Source organism: Pan paniscus, chromosome 8, assembly GCF_029289425.2.
Source record: "Pan paniscus chromosome 8, NHGRI_mPanPan1-v2.0_pri, whole genome shotgun sequence".
NCBI lineage: Eukaryota > Metazoa > Chordata > Mammalia > Primates > Hominidae > Pan > Pan paniscus.
This window is the reverse complement of record NC_073257.2, coordinates 95,121,334-95,145,538: the sequence shown is the minus strand read 5'-3', so window position 1 is coordinate 95,145,538 and position 24,205 is coordinate 95,121,334. Positions and strand designations below refer to the sequence as shown.

At 36.8% G+C, this 24,205-nt stretch overlaps 1 long non-coding RNA gene across 1 annotated transcript in view; it reads left to right on the top strand.

Moving 5' to 3' along the window:
- Nucleotides 1-11,831: 11,831 nt before the first annotated feature.
- Nucleotides 11,832-24,205, top strand: part of LOC117974660 (uncharacterized) — a 54,708-nt gene continuing 42,334 nt past the window's right edge. The window contains exons 1-2 of the long non-coding RNA XR_004664745.3: nt 11,832-13,194; nt 13,466-13,556. This is a non-coding gene — a long non-coding RNA (uncharacterized LOC117974660). The remainder of the gene's footprint in view (nt 13,195-13,465; nt 13,557-24,205) is intronic.

The window sequence follows — 24,205 nt, the reverse complement described above, 5'->3', positions numbered from 1 at the left end:
CATAGCCAGTGAGGAGCTCAAGCCTGCCTATGACCACTTGAGTGAGCTTGAAACTCATCCTCCAGTTCTGAATAATTGCAAGCCTGGCCAAGAGTTGACTATGACCTTGTGAGAGACCTTAAGCCAGAACCATCCATCTAGGCTACTCTTGGACTCCTCCTGCCCCAGAGGAAGAAAGAGATAATAAATGTCTTAAGATGCTATGTTTTGGAGAAATTGTTGCACATCTGTAGATAAGTAATATACTGACCTCAGTTATCCAGAGAATGAACTATATAACAAGAGTTGACATAAGGCAATATTCTTTCTGATTTTTAAGCTTTAATCTCCTTGATATATTTATTTAGTTTATATCATAAAGTGTGAACATTCACTTCTTAGAAGAGGCATTTATCAAACTGAGTCATGTAAATACCCCCTGTGGGGGTCTTTACACATGCCCCATACAGAGCCTGAGATGGGCACCTAAGAAGCACTTCTCCACCCCATTTGCTTTATTTACTGAAATCTCAGAGGCCCAAACCATGTCCATCTTAGTGATTATTTTTCCATTGTGCCATTAATAAAAGAAAAAGTACTTGCTGGTCTGGCAGAAGACTAATTGATAGAGGGAAAAGAAATAAACAAATTAGAGCTGGTAATTTTATTGTGATAAAATGCCTTAATGCTAAAATTACATTGTAAAGCTGGATCATATAATTTCTGGGGGAGGCTTTTTAATGTACATTGCACATTAAAATGCATTTGTATGTGCATTTTAATTTGATGAACGGTGACACCTTCCCATTCAAAATGCCAAGTAGTAGTTGACAAAGAGTTCAAGAGGGACTGAAACAAACAAAAGGAAAATGTCTGTGTAAACATTTTGATCCCCTATCAGATCATGCTAAGGTCATACTCGGAAAATTTTATTAAAGTACAGAAATTAGTATCTCATGCAAAACCAGATGCCAGGCCTTATGCATTCTGTATATATAGTCGTAGTCATTTTTTTTTAATTTTAAGAAAAACGGCATTCCAAAGCATACTGGAAAATTTAGATCCTAGCTGATGGTAGCAGAAAAAAAGTATTTTCTTTTCTATGTTCCATTTGCCTGTGATGATAGTGACTTGAACTAGAGTGATAGTTATGAAGGCTGTGAAAAGTAAAAAGTCATTGGGACCAGGATATTTTTGTAAATAGAGTTGGCAGGCTCATGGGTCAGAGGTGGAGTGTGAGACAGATAGAGTGATAAGCCAAGATCAAAATCAAGGTTTGTCCTGAGGAATGGAACAATCCTATTAATAATAATTACTATTATTAACTGTAATTGAGAACACTAGCAGGTTAACAGATAGGTGGTAGGGAAAGGCAGTGATTCAGGAGTTTCATTAAGCTAGCACTGCTTATTTATACCTAAGTCTAGATGTCAGCTAGGCAATTGTATTTAGGGGTCTATATTTTAAGAAAAAAGTTGGAATTGAAGATATAAATTTGGGTATTATTAGATTATAGATGTGATAGTCAGCCTCCAGAATGGCCTCAAATGTTTCCTGCTTACTTGTATTCACAGCCTTATTTGGTCTCCTCATTCATTTTACCAGGTTGGTACATGCGACTAATAGAAAATGGCAAGAGAGATGCCATGCCACTTCCAAAATTAGGTTATTGTATCATCAGGGTTCTCAAGAGAAACAGAGCCAAAAATATTTATGCGTGTATGTGTGAGCGCATGCACATATGTGTGCACACACGTGTGAGCATACACAAAGAGAGAGATGTTTATTTTAAGGAACTGGCTCATGCAGTTATGGAGGCTGGAAAGTCCAAGATCTGCAGCATAGATCATTAGTATGGAGACCCAGAAAGAACCATGTCCAAAAGCCATTTTTTAGTAAAATTTGTTCTTGTTCAGGGCCGGTCAGTCTTTTTATTCTCTTCAAGCCTTTAACTTATTGAATTAGATCAACTCATATTATAGAGGGCAGTTTTCTTTACTCAAAGTTCACAGATTAAAATGTTAATCTTATCCAAAAACACTCTTACGGAAAAATCCAGAAAAACAAGTGGCCAAATATCTGGACATTGTGGTCCAGCTAAGCTGACACATAAAACTATCCATGTCAATTTTAGAAGACATATGGCTTCATTCTTGCTCTCTCTTGGAACACTTATTTTGGGAGAAGACTGCTGGCATGTCATGGGGATACTCAAGCTCCCCTGTGGAGAAGTGCCTGTGGTAAGGAATAGTTTTCTGCCACTTAACTGAGTCATCTTGGAAGCAAGTCCTTCATACCAGTCCAGTCTTCAGGTGACCTCAGCTGTAGTCAAGAGTTTGACTGTAACCACATGAGAGAGCCAGAATAAATCCACTCAGCTAATCTGCTCCTGGATTCCTAACCCTCAGAGAAGGTGTAATACATCACGTTTATTATGTTTAAGCTGCTAAATTTTGGGCAATTTGTTATACAGCAACAGAAAACTAAGGCAATGTATTTAAAGCCATTGGTCTGGGGTGACCTTCTAGAGAGTGGATGCACATAGAGAAGCATGGTGTCAGAAAACTTACACCCATGGCATGCCTGTGTTTACGTATGAGAAGGCAGGGGAGGAGAAGATACAGCTATATGACTTTGGCAAATTACTGGCATTTAGTTTCCCAATCCATCAACTAGAGATAAGAAGAGCCTACACTGATCTGGGAGAAAATTAACGAAGTAGCATCAGTAATGTATATAAAACAGTGTCTGCAACATAATAGAGTCTCAATTGTTGTTATTTTTCCTCTTCCTTATTCCCTACTTGTGGTAGTTTTAGGTTTTCATTCTCTTTGACAAGACAGAATCTCAGATGCTTGCATAAGCATTGTGAAGTGTAAAAAATTTTCAGAATTATTTTAAAGATATCTTCCTTTCTCTTCAAATTAGTGCATTACAAAATCAGTTTTCTAAGTTTGGCAAAATCATTTTATCAAAATATGCACCTATGCCTTTAGAATTACAGTAAGTCCGCATTTAACATCATTCATAGATTCTTGGAAAATGCAGGTTTAAGCAAAATGATTATAGCAGATTCTCTAATATCGTTTCATTCAATATTGTTTTTTGTTATAATTCTGATGAGAAATAAATTGGTTCCATTATACATCATTTAGCTAAAGATGCAGGATCCAAGGATGTATGAACAATGCTAAGTGGGGACTTACTGTATATGCAAGAAACATTTGTGAGGAATGGGCTTATTAGGGACTTACAGAATAATTTAAGTTTTACTTTTAGTGTTATTCGTGTTTTTCAAAAATTATTTTATATATCTGAATGTTGTGAAATTGTTTTCAATAGTGCATTTTTTTCTGGATATAATATCCTGGGGATATTTTTAAATAATGAGAAGTTAAAAGGTATCTATTCAAAGCCAATGAGTATAAAATGTATTTTCCTCAGAAATTATTTAATGTCACATTTAGAAATACTGTGTAGCTGAAGTTTGAGATTAATAATCGAGCATTTGACAATATTCTTCCTTACTTGGCAGTCAAATGCTTTGAAAAAGACTTAACACTCTCTCATTTCATAGCATACTGGAAAAATTAAGCTATTATTGATGGATGTAGAACACGGGAGAAGTTATTTATTTTGTTAGACTCCCTTAGAATTTTGGAATGAAGATTCTATAAAACTGTTTATTACATTGTTGTGAAAAAAACATACTGACCAGATCAAAAATTCCATTTTAGACTATGCTGCTTGCATTTCCAAAATTGTGGGTTCAGAATACATTTTTAAACATCTTTTTATGTAAGCCTGCATAGAAAAGGAAATGTAACTTTGTCTGGGTAATATCCTGTAGTAGTCTGTTCTCACACTGCTATAAAGATACTGCCTGAGACTGGGTAATTTATAAAGAAAAAAGGTTTAGTTGACTCACTGCTCTGCAGGGCTGGGGAGGCCTCAGGAAACGTACAATCATGATGGAAAGCAAAGGGGAAGCAAGGACCTTCTTTACATGGAGGCAGGAGAGAGAAGAGCATGTGAAGGAGGAACTGTCAAACACTTACAAAACCGTCAGATCTCATGAGAACTCATGCGCTATCATGAGAACAGCATGGGGGAAATTGCCCCCAGGATCCAATCACCCCCCACCAGGTCCCTCTCTCAACACTTGGATATTATGGCCATTACAGTTCTAGATGAGATTTGAGTGGGGACACAGAGCCAAACCATATCACATCCCAAGTCTTAAATGAGAACATGTCTACTATATGGGCACAGTGCATTTGCATATCTAAAATTTTTGTCTGTTGCCTTTTTAATTAATTCTGTTTGACTCTTTACTGGTACTTAGAGCATGTGGAAAATCTATTACAATCATTCACTTTTTGCTTCCTAAAAAATAAGTTTAATTGCCAGAAATAAATGTTTAATGAGAGAAGATCATGGGGATTTATTCAGTGGTTACTGTGTCCTAGGTCTGGGAACCTGAACACACACTCAGAGATGAAGATTTATGTTCAATGAGTTTATAAATATTTTCCGCAAAATTACCTGTAAGAGGCAGAGAAGGAAGATTGGGCAGAGAATAGGTTAACCTGAAGGAATGTAGCAGCGGGATTCTAGAGCTGGATTAGACCTTCATATTTGTTCCAGTACCCCTGAATTGAGTAGTCACTGGATACAGACTGCTCCCAAAGAGAGTAACGTAAGCCTGTAAGTCAGTGGAGTATTGGAACCTGTTTATACTGGCTCAAGAGAGCCAATTATTAAATACCCAGTATTTCGCTACCTGGTTGTTAAATTATTGATACCTTAAACTAGACCATGGTAGAAACATTTACATAAGGGCTTACTTTTGAACAGCCAGTGTAATCACCAAAATACTAGAAGTATCCTTGGTCGAGGTGGTTTCCTTCAGCAAAAGTTAATGTCTGGAGAGGTAGTCAGCTGTGAGCCATTAGTAGGCAGCAGTCCCAGAACCTAGAGGAATGAGTATCTCAGTCATGAAAGGAGAGATTAGGGCAGTGAAATATGACATACACTATCGTCCACAAAATGGGTCACTCGAGTTTGTGTAGTAAGTGCATTCGTCTAAGGTTCTTCCAGAATTCCAGTTGATCACTTTTCCTTGGGTAAATTAGAAAATGAAAATTTTTTAGCAGGCTTTGCTGTACTTGTTCAGTTACCATAAACATTGAGTAAAGAATTACCAAAAGACTCCTAAATGGATCATCTGGGCACTGAATTTATTCATTCTTACTCCTGTTAGCCCTAGTACCCAGTGATGATCTGGGTGAATTACCCCAGGCCGAATGTTGACTTCTCTCTTTCTCCCTGGTCTCTTAGTGCAAAGAACTTGAAGTGAGCAAGAAAAAGCCTGAAAATAAAATTAAAGAAAATTCTAACTCTGGGACCCGGCGGAAGTGTTACTCCTCTGGGAACAAGAATCTCTCAATCCCCAGATTCTAAGGTCGTAGAGAATGGAAGCACAAATTTCCTACCTAAGTTATTGGGATTAACCATAATTACAAGCTGCTACTACTTCTACCTCCGTAGTTTCTGGATTTATTTATTCCACCTACTAGAAATTTTACATGCCACCATTTCCAAGCTGATATCTCAGCTGTGTCTTTAAGAGGCTAGTCCCTTGCTGCATTAGGGCAGCAGTTTTGGGGTGGCATCATATGTAATATGGCACCCATGATCATATGCCCACCAACACATCTCCTTTGGTAAAAGTTGATCCCTTGGTCTGCTCTGTTGTTATGCACAATTCATTGTTGATGCAGATACATCAAATATTTTGAATATTCTTAGAAGTGTGCTATCTGAGGTCCTATGGGCAGGAAAGGAAAATTCGTATGCAGAATATATGTTAATTCCAGTCAAGATGAACAGCTACTTTCTAAGGTAGAAGAGATCTAATGTACTAAGATTGCCATTTCTGGTGAATAACATCTTCTTGGAGTGTAGAGTGTTAGTTTGTGTTGTGGCAAGTTAGACATTCATCAGAAGCAGTAGCTAGATCAGTCTTAGTGAATGGAAACACATGCTTTAGGGACCATGCTCAGCTTCCATCTCTGACACTATGGCTACTGCATTTCTGAGTTCATCATATTAGAAATGGGTGGTAGAACACAAGGGCTGACTTGGACTACTGTGTATTTCAGTATTCATTCTATTGTTCATGCTTTCTGATAGACATTAATATACATTACAAAGTCTTCAAACTTTGTGACTACTTCTAATATGATCTGGCTCTGTGTCCCCACCCAAATCTCATGTTGAATTGTAATCCCCAATGTTGAGGGAGGGACCTGGTGGGAGGTGAATGAAAGAAAGAAGGAAAAGAAGACCACAGAACAACCAGAAACCAAATTTTTTAAATGGCAGAAGTAAGTCCTTACATATCAATAACATTGAATATAAATGGACTAAACTCTCCAATCAAAACACATAGACTGGCTGAATGAATAAAAAATAAGACCTTTTAATCTGTCGACTACAAGAAACACACTTCACCTATAAAGACCAACCTGAGTGTCCATCAACTAATGAATGGATTTAAAAAAATGTGGTATATATACACAATGGAGAACTATTCAGCAATAAAAGAAGAATGAGTTCCAGTCATTTGCAACAACGTGGATGGAACAGGAGATTATTATATTAAGTAAAATAAGCCAGGCATAGAAAGACAAACATTGCATGTTCTCACTTATTTGTGGGATCTAAAAATTAAAACAATTCAACTCATGGCCATAGAGAGTAGAAGGATGGTTACCAGAGACTGTGAAGGGTAGTTGCAGGGGTGCCAGCAGGTGTCGAGAGGTGGAGGTTGGAATGGTTAATGGGTACAAAAAATATAAAGAATTGATAAGATCTACTATTTGATAGCACAACAGGGTGACTATAGTCAATAATAATTTAACTATACATTTCAAAATAACTTAGAGTGTAATTGGATTGGTTGCAACTCAATGAGTACATTCTTGAGGGGATGAATACACCATTCTTTATGATGTGTTTATTCCACATTGCATGACTGTATCAAAACATCTCATGTACCCTGTATATGTATACACCTACTATGAACCCACAAAAGTTAAAAATTACAACTAATAAAAGGGAAGAAAATTTTAATATACCTTAGAGAAAGAACAAATCTGGAAGATTGACATTACCTTATTTCAAAATGAATTATAAATCCATAGTAATTGAGCAGGTGTGTTTTTTCTGTTTATAAATATACAGATGAATGGAACATAATACAGAATATATTAGAAATAGGCCCCTTAAAATATGTTAAGTCATTTGCAGCATGGGTTCTAAGGTAATTTAATTTAGAAAGGATAGCCAACAAATGGTGCTGGAACAACTAAACATATATATGTAAAATGTAAACCTCAGCACAACATAACCTTTATCACAACATAAAAATTTAACTTAAAATAGATTGTACAAGGGGACTTCAAAAATTCATGGAAAAATGGAATTAAAAGATAAAATTAAAAACTTTATTGACATAAGCACAATCAAATTTAAGACATTCCTTTTTACATTATTAACTGAAGAAAAAATGGGTACCCTTCAAAGATTATTTTTAAATTGGGAAACAAAAAGAAGTCAGAAGGAGCTAAATGGGGACTTAAGGTGGATTACTGATAATGTCATATCAAAACTCTCACATAATTGACCTTGCTTGGGGAGAAGAATAAACAGGAGCATTGTCATGATGTAAAATGACTCTGGTGAAGTTTTCTGGGGCATTTTTCTCCTAAAACTTTGCCTAACTTTCTCAAAACATGCTCATAATAAGCAGATGTTGTCATTCTTTGGTCCTCCAGAAAGTCAACAAGTAAAATACTTCGAGAATCGAAAAAAAAAAAAAAAAAAAAGGTTACCATGATCTTTGCCCTTGATGAGTCTGCTTTTACTTTAACTCAACCACTTCCATCTCTTGGTAGCCATGGCTTTGACTGTGCTTTATCTTCAGGATTGTACTGATAACACCATGTATCATCTCCTGTTAACAATTCTTTAAAGAAATGCCTCAGGATCTTGATCTCACTTCTTTGCAATTTTCATGGAAAGCTCAGCTCTTGACTGTAGCTGATCTGGCACAACTGTTTTGGCACCCATCAAGTGGAAAGTTTGCCCAACTTTAATTTTTTAGTTAGAATTTTGTAAACTGAAACAATTGAGGTGTCTATGGTGCTGGCTATTGTTTTTGCTGTTAATCATTGTTCTTCAACTAGGGCCAAACAAGATGGATTTTTTTCCTTGCAAATTGATGTCGATTGTCTGCTTCTGCGGGCTCCATCTTTAACCTTGTCTTGTCCCTTCTTAATATAAGTTATATATTTGTAAACTGCTAATTTCTCTGGGCATTGTCCCCATAAATTTTTCATAAAGCATCAATGAGTCACTATTCTTCCACCCAAACTTCACCATATATTTGGTATTTGTTTTTGTTTTAATTTTAGCAGAATTTATGTTGCTCTGATGGGGCTCTTTTAACTAATGTCTTAAACTTCTTAGTTCCTCAAACTAGATCCTGTTAAGACATGTTATAAAAAGTTAGTATGAGCTTATTTTGGTATGAAAAAAATTTAAAATTCACGCACAGATTTTTTCATAATAGTCATTTTCTATGAACTTTTGTAAGACCCCTCATTGATCTAAATGCAAAAGATAAAATTATGTAACTTTTAAAAGAAAAATTTTGTGCCCTTGGGCTTAGTAATAATTTCTTAGCTTAGAACTCAAAAGGTGCAAATCATAAAAGAGAAATTGATAACTTGTACTTTAAAATAATATAGAATGTTGGCCTGTTGAAAGACATTGTTGAAAAAAAGTGTTAAGATAAGCCAAAAAGTGAGAGAAAATATTTGCAAACAGTTATCTGATAAAGGACTTTATCAGAAAGTATATAAAGAACTCTAACAATTTAATAATAAGAAAACATACAATCTAATTTTAAAAATGGACAAAAGATTTCAACAGACACCCCTTTCACCAAAGGAGACAAATGGATAGCAAATAAGTACATGAAAAGACGTTCAACATCATTTGTTTTTAGAGAAATATAAATTAAAACCATGTGGATGTACATGCCAATAGAATGGCTCAACTTGAAAAAACTGACAATACCAAATGTTGACAAGGACGAGAAACAACTGGAAACTCATATATAACTCTTGGAAATGCAAAATGGTACAGACACTTTGAAAATTGGCAGTTTCTTATGAAGAAAGGCATAGTACAAATCAATCTGAAGCCAACAAAAATGAAAACATTTGACCACATAAAACCTCTACTGGAAAGTTTATAATAGCTTTATTCATAATAGCCCAAAATTAAAAACAGCTCAAATGTCCATCTACTGGCTAATGGACAAACAGATGGTGGTACACCAATGTAATAAAATATGGTTCAAAAAATCACAGACTATTAACACATGCATAAATATGGATAAATCCCAAAATAAAAACTTTATACAAAGAGTACGTATTATATAATTGCATGTAGATGACATTCTGGAAAAGACCAAACTATTGGAACAGACTTCAGAACAGTGGTTGCTATGAGCCAAGGGGCAGGGAAGTGAATTCATCACAAAATGGAGGAGAAGATTTTTTGGAGTGATAGAAATATTCTATATTTTTACTGTGGTAGTAGTCTTTATATGACTATATACGCTTGTCAACACTCATCAAATTAAATTCGAGCACAAATTTAAATTTTATTATATAAATTATAACATAATAAATCTGGCCAAGAAAAAAGAAAAGATGTGGTCATCCCTACTTGTAGATCAGATCTTTATTCCTTAAAATTTGAATATTTCAAAGAAAGGACTAATACATCTTATGAAAGTAGCAATCAGAACACAGCAAAATACAGTGGTTAAAAGCACACGTTCATTCTACTTCTCTGCCTCCTGGAGCACAGGCAGCCTTTCTTCAAGATTCTGAGGAAGCTTATGCTCCTAGAGCCAGTAATTCCACATCATTTGGCAGCGGAGGACTTACAAGGTCCTGGTGCCCATTTAGCTGTCTCAGTCAACTTTTGCACAGCTTCAAGGGTTGTAGGCAAGATTTATTAAGGTCAAGAACACCTTCTGTTCAGCTTTTGATCCTATTGTTGGATAAAAGTTGCAAAAGGGGCCGGGTGCGGTGGCTCACGCCTGTAATCCCAGCACTTTGGGAGGCTGAAGCAGGCGGATCACCAGGTCAGGAGATCGAGACCATCCTGGCTAACACGGGGAAACCCGGTCTCTACTGAAAATACAAAAAATTAGCTGGGCACGGTGGTGGGCGCCTGTAGTCCCAGCTACTCGGGAGGCTGAGGCAGGAGAATGGCGTGAACCCGGGAGGCAGAACTTGCAGTGAGCCGAGATAGCCACTGCATTCCGGCCTGGGCAAAAGAGCCAGACTCCGTCTCAAAAAAAAAAAAAGTTGCAAAAGGTTCCCCCATCCCTGAATGGGGCAAACATTTCTATCCCCGCTACTCCACTGAGAACACTGAGAAAAATCATATTTCTGAATCTCAGTGACAAAAGTCCTGGAGAAGCTGGACTTGATTTAATATTTGTTAACTATTAAATATTTTTAATATTTAACATATTTAATATTTTTAATATTTAACAAATATTAAATCAAGTATGAAGCAGTGCTCAAATGTACCTACTGACATTCCAGTTTGGTTCATCTTTTAACAAATATTAAATCAAAAATCAAAGATGATCTCCCAGGTTAGTGGGACCTCAACTTCTGCCTGCTATTTTTTCTATGCTAGGGGCCATGCCCACAGATGAATAATAATGTGGTAATTTGAAGTTTTAAAGTCAAATGGCGCTTATAAGGCATCATATAGTTATGGAATTCTGAACATTTTTGATAAAAGAAAGAAAAAAGGTTAAAGTGAATGGGAATAAAATAAAATGTGATTGATTTGAGATGTGAAACCTTCTGAATGGTAAAGATTGCACACTACTGATGTATTGCAGTGATGGCAGTGGAGAGAAACTACAGGTTTCTTGGCCTTATGGAAGAGTTGGTGCCTAAAAAATTGGAGGGAAATCTCTCTGTGGTAAATTTTTAACTTGGGAAAATTACATACTGTAGTAACTCAGAGTTTGCGTTTTAGAGAATGGCAGACCTTGTTTGAAATCTTAATTCTGCCACTTTCCAGGTAAGTGACCTCAAACAAGTCATATAAGCTCTCCAAATCTCTATCAAATCATCTGAAAATGAGAAAGATGAACATTATCTAACAAGGTAAGCTGAAGAAAGCATAAGAAAATATATGCAAAGCACCTAACATGGTGTTGGTTCATAGCAAAGCTTAAGAAATAGAATTCAAATTGTTCTCATTATCATTATCATCATTAAATTTTACCTGCAAATCAGGAAGGATGCAGACACCCAGTTTTCAGACATACACCTGGTGGCACTGAATATTTTTGTTTTTTAGTGAGTATGCATAAGTATGTTTGTGGATGTTTGTGTTTCTAGGTAAATGCTCATCTACATCACCTAGGATCTACTAAATTAAAAATAAAAACTATTTCTAAGAACAAACAAACATTTGAATATTGAGATTACAGAAAATGAAATGCCTGGACTATAAATACTTTATTCATGGTATATTAAAATCAATATAAATGAGTATAAATGAGTTATTTGTCACACCAGTAAATTAAAGAAACACAAAATACAAATATGAACTGTTAAAATAGCTACCAGCAATACTGAATCACAAGAAAATACATTTTCTCTTTATTTCTCACAGTCCTCCATATAGTCAAACTATTAACCCACAAACTGGTTTTCAAAAAAGAGATCACCATGCATTATCAGTAGAAATTAGAGAAAGTCTCTAAAGTGTCACACGCATCCGTGTGAAGAAACAACCAAACAGGCTTTGTGTGAGCAATAAAGCTTTTTAATCACCTGGGTGCAGGCGTGCTGAGTCCGAAAAAGGAGTCAAAAACAAAGGGAGATAAGGGTGGGGCTGTTTTATAGGATTTGGGTAGGTAGTGGAAAATTACATTCAAAGGGGTTTTCCTCTTGTGGGCAGGGGCTGGGGTTACAAGGTGCTAGGTGGGGAGCTTCTGATACTCATTGTCCGGGAGAAGGAATGTCACAGGGTCAGTTGATCAGTCAGGGTGGGGCAGGAACAAATCACAATGGTGGAATGTCATCAGTCGAGGCAGGAACTGGCTATTTTCACCTCTCCTGTCGTTCCTCAGTTGCTCCAGGCCATCTGGATGCATATGTGCAGGCTTGGGCTCAGAGGCCTGACATAAAGGACCATTTTTTAATTTTAATTTTATTTTTTTTCCTTTCACAAAATTTAAATTGTGAGTATTTAAATTTGTGTTCCCATTTGAGATTATGCTTTGAAAATTATTGGGCTTCCATAATAGGTATAGGAGGAAACTTTTCAATTAAAAACTATATTGTAGAATGAAAACATAAGAGAAGCACCTAATTAGATGTCTCTCCCTAACCCACCACCATTAAACTCCACATATATTCAAAAGGAAATTTTTATATCATCACTAGATGTTTGATGCCAAAACATTAAACATTTTCTCCACATATAACAGAGAGCTATTAGAGGGGTAACTTTAACCAGGGTCTCATTTACACCTCCAACTTGCCAGGAATTAATAGAGAAGATTCTTGGAGAATCTTGGTACAGTTTTTAGTCTTGAGAGGCAAGAGTTAAATGAGAGGGCAGATGGAAAGAAGGGCACTTGAAATCCCCGACAACACTGCTGTGCTGTCACTCAGGTGAGTAGCTCCTTTGGGGCAGCTCATGTGTGTGGTTGGAACTGCAACCTCAGTCACTGGAAGCAGTCCTAAGCTGGGCATTCCTCTCATGTTGTGGCAGCGGTCGACCAGAAGGGACGCCGTCATCCTAGTCAAACAAAAGAGTTAGCTGCAGAAATCAGCAGGCTTAGAGGCTTTTGAACAAGAAAAACCACAGGGGAGGAGCTGCCCACATAGCCTGGCCCCTCAGTATACCATTTCTGGATCTCAGAATTATCCATGTAAATTTGCATCAACCTGCTGCTGAGCTTACTGCCTGATCGAAGTATACTATCAGAAACCAAGCAGTGCTGAGAAAAAAAGAAAGAGAAAAGGAAATGAATGCACCCAATTTGTGGGCAAACACCTAGCTGATCCAGATGGATGTCCCCTCACTACGGTAATCATGTAGACAAATACTGGCTTAATAAATATATATATATATATAATTAATATATAAAATTATATATGTGTGTATCTCTATGTCTGTATCATATCTATATTTATGTGTATATTTTCATGTAGATATTTATCTAACTATACCTATATACCTAATTATAAAAATTGTGAGCCTTATTCAGTTTTGTGTGCTTAATGAGATTTCTGAAACTAAATTTTATTGGAAAAGGATATGAAACACAATTTTAAGATTACTAATAATTTATACATAGACAAACACATATCAGCATGAGACAAGATGCTCCTGGTTGGCATCCCAGTGATACATATCCTTCCAGAAGGCAAGCAGCCAGTTCATACAAAGTAAGTAGTGCCGTGTATGTTTATGTGTTTATGTGTGTGTGTGTGTGTATACATATAGAGACCACAATTATTTATTGCCCAAATCAGTAATTTACAATTACCTGCAAATTGTATTAGCGTACCTTAACACTGTTTTCTTCGTGAATTGTTCCCTCTTGTAGTTCAGAACTTTTTTAGGGCAAGAAATGGTTTCGCAGTACGGTCTCTTGCATTTAGAATTGTTCTTGTAGAGATACAAGACAGCATTGCCGTTACAGCTGGCTTTAGTACATTGTTTAGTTTCTATTTGAAAAACAGTGAAGGGCAAGTGGCCAAACACGTTAGCCCCCTCTCTACTGCTGTGTCCACCACATATGGATTTTCCAAAAGCAAAATGTAAATATGATCAATCCTTTAAAGCAGGGCTGGCAAAACTTTTTCCTGTGAAGGGCCAGATAGTAAATGCTTTAGGCTCTGTATGCCATATGGTTTCTATCACAACTATCAATTCTGCCACTGTAGGGCAAACACTGCCACAGACAGCTTGAGTAAGCAAGAATAAGCATGAATTAGCATGACTGTGTGACAAAATCAGGCGGCAGTCCAGATTCATCTCTTGGGCTGTAATTTACCGACACTGAGTTAAGAGAATGTATAGTCCTCATGGTCCAAACTAATTTCAAAAGAGGACATAAGCATATCTGGTATATAATTTCCTGTGCTTTTCTTTATGTTGAATGCTTCAGGATTAAACAGAAGTAAACCAGTTTAATTCAAAGAAAACGAATAATACAGAAATCTATTGTGTCTCTCCACCTTGCCAGTCTAGTCAACAGAGCCCAAATTCTTTTACCCAAAAGCCTTTTGCTGTGTGACTCAAATCCACCTATCCAGCTATCTACACGCTTGCTTGGTCTCTTGACCTGGCCCAGTGATTTTGAAGGTATATTCCATAGAAGGAATTCCTGAAAGACATTCAAAACAAAGGTGCCCTCTGGTTAAAAAAATCAATTAAAAGTGCAAGCTATAGGTCTCTCTTGGATGCGCATTTTATTTGTCATATTAAAGGCAGTGAGAAATTCTGCAGTAAGTAAACCTATTCAATCTATTACATGGCACTTTGTGTGTCATATAATAGATGCTCAAGAAATGCTATCTGATATTCTGGAAATAAAAGTGAAAAAAATGTAGACAAAGCAAAAAAAAATCAATGTGGAAATCAAGCTTGAAATATTCTCCCAAGAGTATAATAGGGGAGGAAATGAAAAGCGTCTGGTTAGTACCATTAGCCTCTTTCAAAGTAAATGTGTGTGAATCATCTTTAACTCTGTCATGCAATTTTCTTCTTCACACATTGCCCTCATTTTTATCTAAAGAGACTAGCACTTAAAGATAAGTTAATCAGGGGTTCAAGTGTCAAGTGTCAGAAGAATCTTTATGAAAAACACGGAGTTTTTCCAACTTATAAGCAGTTTCCAAGGTTTGAAACATGACTGGCCTAGCACCAGGATGAAACTCCCTCAGAGGCACGTACTATTCAGGCCATGGGTGAATGCTTCCAGAGAGGTGAAAGTCCTCACAGTCCGCTTGTAAGTGGGAGCTAATGGGCTTAGGAAATCTGAAATTAGCTAAGCTGTAATTGTTCAGAACTTTATTATTCTTGTTTACCAGCCCTAGTTAAAAGTATATTGATTCAAATATTCTCTCCAGTTACCTCAGCCTCACTTTACTTTGTAATTCCTTTTTCTCACCCAACAATTTCACCTATCACTTTTAAACTACCATGTGACAAATACATTCTCTTGGTTTTTTTTGTTTGTTTGTTTTGTTTTGTTTTGTTTTTGAGAAAGAGTCTTGCTCTGTCACCCAGGCAGGAGTGCAGTGGCACAATCATAGCTCACTACAACCTCTGCCTCCAAAGCTCAAGCTTTGCCGAGTATCTGGGACTATAGGTGCACGCCACCACACCTGGCTAATTTTTTTATTTTTTGTAGAGACAAAGTTTGTCAGTGTTACCCAGGCTGGTCTCGAACTCCTGGGCTCAAGAGATCCTCCTACATCAGCCTCCCAAAGTGCCAGGAATACAGGCATGAGCCACTGTGCCAGGCCGTTTTCTTATATTTTCAATCTCTTCATAGAATTTTTCCTCCAACCCCATGCTTTTGCAAAAGATCTTCCATGCCGTTGCTTTTCCTCTCCTGTCCTCTCAAGTAGATTATGTGCATATCACACACCAGAAATCACTCAGGGTAGAGAGGTGAGTTTGGTGTTATGCCATTTTCCGGGCCCTTTCTTTCTTCACACTACATTATATTCTCTATAGCTGAAGGTTCATGCTAGACTACTAGAGCAGCTGTGGCCTCTCTCTACTGTGGCCATCTATTCACTTCCAGTTCACGTCTCTTGATCTTTTCTCCCTTTGTCCCTGCTCCTCTCAGAGGCTGGAGTAGGTTTACTTCCAGCTTGCTCTCACTGAGTCATATAATTTTCCAAAACTAAATCAACATATGATTCTGGGTCTACTGATGTGTATTTTTTAGTAGAGTGTGGCTCCTTGAGAGTAATTATTATCTTTTTAATGTCATTATTGTGCCCTAATATTTGACACTATGCCCCCAAATTTTGCTCTATTAAATATTTGTTGAAGAACAGAATGATTATAGGATGCTGCAGGACAAGAAGATCCCAGGCTTCCTCTCAAACACATCATTAGTGATGTTGATATTTTTCAGCATAATCTTCAGGTCTCCATTCTAATTGCCAGTAGCTGCTGTGTTTGCTGGGCTTTTGCTCATCTATATTTCTCAGAGAGCTCATTATAATCATTCTTTTTTTTCACTAATTCTCTGGCTCCTGGTTCAAGCTCTATGCTTTATCTAAGGTGAATTATCAGTAATCAGAAGGTAGGATAAGGAAGAATATTTAGGTAGATAACTATCCATTTCCATTCAGCTTAGACAGGATATGGAACCAAGTAATCTAGAAATTTTTGCTGCCTCTCATTACTATGGAGAAACTTTCAAATTTGCTGCCTACTAACCCCACTTACTTGGAATCATATCATCACACTCCAACCTCTCAATACCTGGGCTCTGATACCTTCGGTACACTAGGTCACTTCACCTTGAATGTATGGGGTGTTTGAATTTCTGTTTTGGTGCTGGATGAATAATCGATGAATGGTCCCATATTAAGAACTTTGGTTCATAAAGACTGTTTGGTATCTTCCTCAACCTGCTACTGCTGGATAGTCCTCCTAAATCTACTTAAGTTCTAGGATCACCCAGGCTACTTTCTAGAAACTTCAAACTCTAATGCTATTTTAATTTACCCCTGCTCTCATCCCCACATCTGCCTCTTCAATGCTGAGTAATCTTTCTGTAAAGTTACCTAAAGTCCCTACCAAAGCTTACTGTTGATGAAGTCAGCCCACTGAAACATCATTTCTTCCTAAAGGACCAGAGATTTCAATCTATTTTCCTTTTACTTGAATCTTACCTTGATTCTAATGGCCCTGGATTTGGCTGAATTTCAATTAAAATTCTACAGTTGAAAATTGACTCATTTATAATTTTTCCTAAGCTGCTGTAAGTCAATTTAAATTAATCAAATTAAATCAATTCAAACACTCTTAAACTAAAGCTGTTCAAATAAAGAATAATTATAAAATGGCACAAAAAGCCTAAATTACCCTATAGTCCTATCTCCCCAAATGAAATATATGTACTGGGAGCACTTACCCTCTCTAAATATATGGCAATACATGTTTCAATTCCCTTGGCCCATCCTTGACCACACTGGGTCTATCCAGTCATTTTTCCTAGAGAACAATAAGGAAGAAAGTAATGTCTCAAGTTTTTCTTCAAATGAGAAGTTTTCAAACACACACCCATTCTTACAGATTTGCTCAGCAAATTGTTTGCCACCCACCCATTCCTAATTTAATATTTGTCATCATTTGATTGAAATATTCTGTATACAATGCCATCTGCATATGGTGCTTTTTTGCTCTTTACACAGTGTTTGTTGTGCATAATGTTGAAGCATGTTTTTCTATCCATATCACATGAGAAACCAATGGATATACTGAGAAACCGTACTTGCTAATGAAATTGTCCCTTTGCACCCCCTGAGCTGCAGATCAGATTTTCCCCCAATCTCTTTATGAATCATTTTTCTCTAACTTATTACATTCAGGGGGACTCTCCTCTGGAATTCAATGAACTCAGTCACACATTCACACTCTGTGCTACCCCAGACATACCTGTTGTTCGATAAAATTCCCCCTGAAAAATTTGTTCACTTATTCCCGAACAGCACACACTTACATTCCAGAACTGGCTAGGACATAAATATGCACCACTTATATTCTTAAAGACCACCACTTGTGAAATAAGGGCTTTAAATCATTGTCAAGAGGAAGAAGCTTCTATTTTAAAGCCGAACATTTAACTGCTTACTGTATATAAGCATTCTATGTAGCTTACGTGATGACAAAACCTTTTATAGTAGTGTATAGAGGTTGGTATATTTAAAAATCTATTCAATAGAAATGTTTCTGGACAAGTCATAAGAGAGACAGAACTAAACAAAATAAAAAATCTGATAGGAAGACCTTGGACATATATGGAATGTGGTAAATCTTATACATTGCATCCCAACACAGGGGCAAGTTCAGTGTTTTATATATATAAAGCCACATTAATTTGAAATTAGGTCTGGTTGTGAATTGTAGCTCTAGCTAATTAATGATGTGACTTTGGGAAGATAACTTAATTGCTTTGACCTGTAAAAGAAGGAAAGATAAGTCTGCAAAAAGTGTGTAACAGAGTTGATTTAGCTACCAAAAAAAAAAATTCTGTGAACAAATCTAGCTGAGTAGTTAGCACATATCAGATGGTCAATCACCATGGGCTTTTCATAGGACATTAATTGCAAGAAGAAAATCCTTGAATATATTTCTTAGAAGGCATCCTTATTTGGGAGAGAGTCATTAAAATGGATAAAATAAGCATATGAGAAACATAAGCAGAGAAATATGAATTTATGAAAATGATGCCTATATATATTTTTCTTAAGCCAGTGTAAACAGAGATAAATTTCCAGTTCTTCCTACAAAATAGTCATCAGCTCAGAAACTATGGGATAGTAGATACAGCAAAACGCATGGAACAAGGAAGCTTGACTATGTCCTAGATGTAATCTGAACCTCCATTTCCTTATCTGTAACATATCTAACTCACTGTTGTCTTGACTAGGAGTTAAAGGTACCGAATAATAGGTGATAATGGTTGCAAACCATCAAGTTCTGAACTATGCAAGTTATCACTTAGTCAATCCATCAACAAGCATTTAGCAAGTGCCTCTTTAGAATTTAATTTAATTCTAGGCTTAGTTCTATTGAGGATTTAGGTGAAAATGCCACCAAGGTAAAGATTCTGTAATTTTAGCATATGTTTTCCATTGGGACATATGATTAGTCAAAAGTTATATAAAATGTAAAGCATTTATTAGTCTAGCTAGAATCGGGCCAAACAGCTGACACGTAAGAAGGGGAGTAGTCACTCAGGGCTGAAGTATGTCGATGTGTCCCCACCCCTGTCAGATGCTTCAATATGAACTGCTCATTGCAGGTTACAAATAAAATATTTTTTCATATCAATTTTTCAATGAAGAATTCACACTTTGCCACCTCAATTTAGTGTCTAATCCACCCCTCATCCACACTGATCGTAATTTTGTGTAAACAGCTTCAACTCTTTCAAAATACTTTAACGTTTTTTCTTTTTCCAAATAAAATGAATGCTATTCAGAAGTTCCAGGCTATCACCTCTATAAAGGGGGCTAGTGCCATTTCTTTCCTATTAAAGTCAGCTATTTGCTGTTGATTTGAGTGACAGCAAAAGAACATCAAGGAACGAGGTAATTTTGGTCACATTTGCCTCCTTTACAGATCCTAAAGCCAACTTTATAAACCTAAGTTAACATTTGTTTCAATGCTTTCTAAAAGACCTTACACCCCTTCTTCTAACGGCACCAGGCCCTTGAGAGAGTTTTTAATCATCTCCTTGAATTCCTACATAAAACTCGACAGCAACTTCTAAGGAAACCAAAAACACACAGACAATATTTAAAACAAAACTAGATATCAAGGTATCCCCATGCCCTGCAAAGCACACCAATAGCCACAAAATAGACATTATAGCCACTCTTTATGTGGCAAGACAAAGGAAGCAATGAGAGTGGCCTCTATTGGAACTGAGAACAGAAAGAAACTCCAAAGAACCAACAGATGTTCTCTGTGAAACTTAAAGGCAAACTGGAGAACAGCATCTGAAACTGGGAATAAGTTTTCCCTCCATAGAACCAGTGAGTGTGAGGGGCCCAAAGGAAGAAAAACTAAAGAATTGGAGCAGGCCATGCCCCAAGAACTCCCCACAGAGACTCTCCAGCCCTCCCTTTTAGGACGGCTCCCTCACTGAGCAGAAACTTTTGGGAGCTGAATCAAGAGAGCAGGAGAGGACAAGAGAAAGGAAAACATGAGGTCTACACAAAAGTGGGCAAAGGAAACACAACCAGGAAATTCCAAAAATTCAAGACACCGAAAAGGGAGTTCCGCAAAGTTAGAAAAGCTTTCCTGAAACTTGCCTCATTCTAAAAAGTTACATCAGAAAAGTTAATTTCACAGAAAAACACAAAAGTCTCACATTATAGACAGAAGTTTATTTCTCTCTCTTGTAAAAGAACAAAGATAACAACAACAGAAAACACACTTATATTTGGAGCAACAAAGAAGTGTCAAGGTTAAATCTGAATCAAAGTTATTACAAGAAAAAAATGTGAGAACCAGGAGCTGGAGAAGTGCCCTATAGACGATGAGTGCAAGGTGAGCCCACCAAACAAACCAAAAATGTAACCTACTATTTCAAAATGAGCTAAAAGACATTGAGAAGATATAAGACATGAAATAAAAATATGAATCAAAATGAATGAAACTCAGAAATAAGATCACCAAATGCTGGAAAGTATAATAAATAAATATCAGAAATTAAGACTAAACCTGAAAGAATAAAACACAATTTTTTTAAAAAAGATTATGTCTTAAGAAATTGAAGATGAAAAAGCAAAAAGAAAAATGCATTAAAAATATGAAGAGATAAAAAGGAATTGAGACAGTGACGGATATTGACAGTAAGCAAAAGAGGCTGCCATAGGAATGGTATGAGTCTCTGAACACAAAGTCAAAGCAAGGGAAAAGTAACCTTGGCTTAAATTTTTAAAAAACAAAAAGGAAAGAAATAGAGAAAAAATCATCTGAAATCGCACATTAAAAAACTAGCACATACTTGAGACACCTGAGGATATCCACCTAGAAATACCCAATATCAAGGCATATTTTAATAAGATTACTGGATTTTTTAAAAATTTCATTTGGACATATAGGAAACAAAGCTTCTGAAATAGAAATGAAGTAAAATTAGATATACAATAAAATTTTCAACAACATTTTATACCAGAAGAAAATAAAGGGACTTGAGATATGTAAAATTATAAATATGACTTTTAATTTACAAAGAGAACAAACTGGCAGCATTATGCAAAAACTCTGAGAACATTGTTGCTATGAGTCCTTCCTCAAGAATCTTCTGGAAAATGAACTTCAAATGATCATATTGACTAAAGAGGTATCATCTCAAAAAAAAATGGTGGTAAGCATTAGATATAGTTTCTCATAAAATTAAGAACAAAACCAAATACCTTGAGAGGGCACATTTCTAATATATAAATATTAAAAATCACTCTCACCCCTATTCCCCACCTGATACTCTCAAAATCTTAATCTTTTGAAAAACTTCCATTCACCTCCTGTTCCTCCACATCCACATCACCAGTGTCTTCCTATAGAGATGTCAACCTTTGTAGTCACCTGTCACAGCTCCCCAGGCTTCAGGATGTAAAAAGAAATCTAACTAAACAAAACAAAATAAAAAACAAACAAAGCCACAGCTGGCTGAAACTGCAATCAAAATTCCTTTACTCAAGGTCTTCCCATTACAAAGGGAGTATGAGATCAGATTCATTTAGCCTCTTGCTTCCTGGATCATACTCAAGCAATCCATTGGCATGGTTTCCTATGGCAGCTGTTCTTCAAAAATGAAAACCATCAATTTTGCCATCTTAGCATTTACCTAGGCCTTTTAGGTAATAGCACAGCTCAGATACAAATACTCACAGACTGGTGAGTTTTCTGCTCTCAACTTTTTAGTATTAAGGAAGACTAGTAAGTAAAAATCCATAATTCAGAGGTTAAAATGTATCAACAGTGCTAGTTATGGCAACCTAGAGATAAAATAGAAAAATATGTGAAGTGAAGGCTGGGATTAGTGGCTCACACCTGCAATCCCAGCATTTTGGAAGGCTGAGGTGGGAGGATTCCTTGAACCCAGGAGTTGGAGACCAGCCTGGGCAAAATAGAGGCACTCTGTGTACAGACCCTTTCTCTACAAAAAATTTTAAAAAGTAAGTTGGGCGTGGTGGCATATGCCTGTAGTCGCAGCTACTCCAGAGGCTGAGGTGGGAGGATCACCCGTCTAGGGTGATCAAGCCCAGGAAGTCAAGGCTACAGTCAGCCATGATCTCCCCACTGCACTCAAGTCTGAGTGACAGAGCAAGACCTTGTCTCTAAAAATAAAATAAAATAAAGTAAAGTAAAATAGGACTAAAAATATCACCAGCTCAGAGCTGGCTTCAGTGTTAATTAAGTTAATATCTATTAGTGCTGGAGCAGCACATGTCTTGTAATAAGCCAAACAGTGGTGTGCTTTCTATCACTGTTGTCTGTAGTTTATATGAGAGAAATAAACTTCTGTCTCGCTTACTGTGATATGAGGCTTTTCTCTTATATTCAAATAAATGTAAACTTAAAAGTTGCCTGATTGCTTCAAGTCTCAGCTCTAACATTATCTTCTGTGTGAAATGCTTCAACAGAGTGAATTAAACTTCTACTCCAGAAAGTCTCAAGAGTATATTGAAATATCTCCATGAGGGACTTTAGCATAAGTAGACTTTTTGCTTCTTTGTTTCCTTGCTTTTATTTAGTTTGTTTTATTTGACACTTGCTCCATGTACATCATCATTCCTTTGTTACAAATTATCAGCTTATTTTTTGTAATCCTGCATTAATCACAGTGCTTGCTTTATCACAGATATTTGATAAATGTTGATGAAATGAATGAATGAGTGAGTCCATGAACATATAAATGAAGATATCTCTAATCATCAAAGGCAAAATATCATTTGAGATACATTTAGGAGCATTTTTTTCTTTCTCTGCCTGTTTTCTTTTTTACCTTATGCTTGGAGGGGAGATTCATTGTTGAGTAAGCAGCTCACGCACTGAGATGTATCTGTGGCACGCAAAGCTCACCAGGGGCAGAAGATGGCTCCACACAGAGCAAGTCCAGGATGGCTCATTGCTTCCTGGGGAGATGGAATGGTGTTGGCTGTTGCCTTCTGGAGGCTCATACAATGAGAACCACTGAGAATGAATTTCTGAAAACTCATCATAGCTCGCTGCATCCTCAAACTGCTGGACTCAAGTGATCCTCCCGCCTCAGCTTCCCAAAGTGCTGGGATTAACAGCATGAGCCACCGTGCCTGGTCATAGTCCCATTTTAAAGACGAAGAAATTGCCGGCACAGAAAGTTAAGTAACTTGCCAATGGTCACACCATAAATAGTGGATGTGGAACATGAACCCTTCCAGTCTGGTTCCAGAGTTCGGAGTTGGACCTCCCACTTCCTGGGCAAAATGTGGTTTTGAGAGAATGAAAGAGACAAAGGCCTGACATTTTTTATTGAAGTCTCATAAACTCTGCTGCAACATGTGGACATACTCAGAAATGTGTAATTGAGATCACTGATCACAGAAAGTAAAGACCACATTTTCTGAGGGTGTGGAACACAATAAGACAGAGGTGGTGGCTTGTGTTGGTCTAAATGGCTCCTCATATGATGGTATGAAAGGGAAAACAAAATACTTCAGCAAAAAGAATGCAGTGACCCTGTTGTGAAATGTGTACTCTGCCACTAGTGGTGATTACATAGAAAATAAAGAGATTTGAAGTTCTATGAAACTGTAAGATTTGGCAGAAATTTTAGGAGTTTCAATACAAAAATTAGCAAGTTTATTGAAAGGAGGGAGGGAACAAGGGGACAGGGAATTCTCTCCTTCCAAATTCCCACAGTTCAGAAAACAATTGAAGTAGCTTTAGAGGAACTTGCAGGTGCAAATCTGGAAGTTTAACAAGAAGAACAAAGCTACCCCAATAGGAGGTAGTTCAAAACTGGCATTCAATTTACAGAGAAGAGTCCTGAGTAACAGTCATGCACATGATAAAGACTGTAAATGAAAGAAAGGAAGGGGAAAGAGGAAACAGGAGAAACAAAGGGGGAGATTTTTATTTTCTATCTTCTCAAATGAGACCCCAGCAAACTAAATTCCCTTAAATGTGCACTCTTAAACATGAAAGCCACTGAACATCCACACAGAGAAGTACAGATTTGCTCAGCAAATTGTTTGCCACCCACCCATCCCTAATTTAATTTTCTTTCTAGTGTTGATCTTATTAGCTCCTTGAAAGTGCACATGAGAACATGACACTTTTTCAT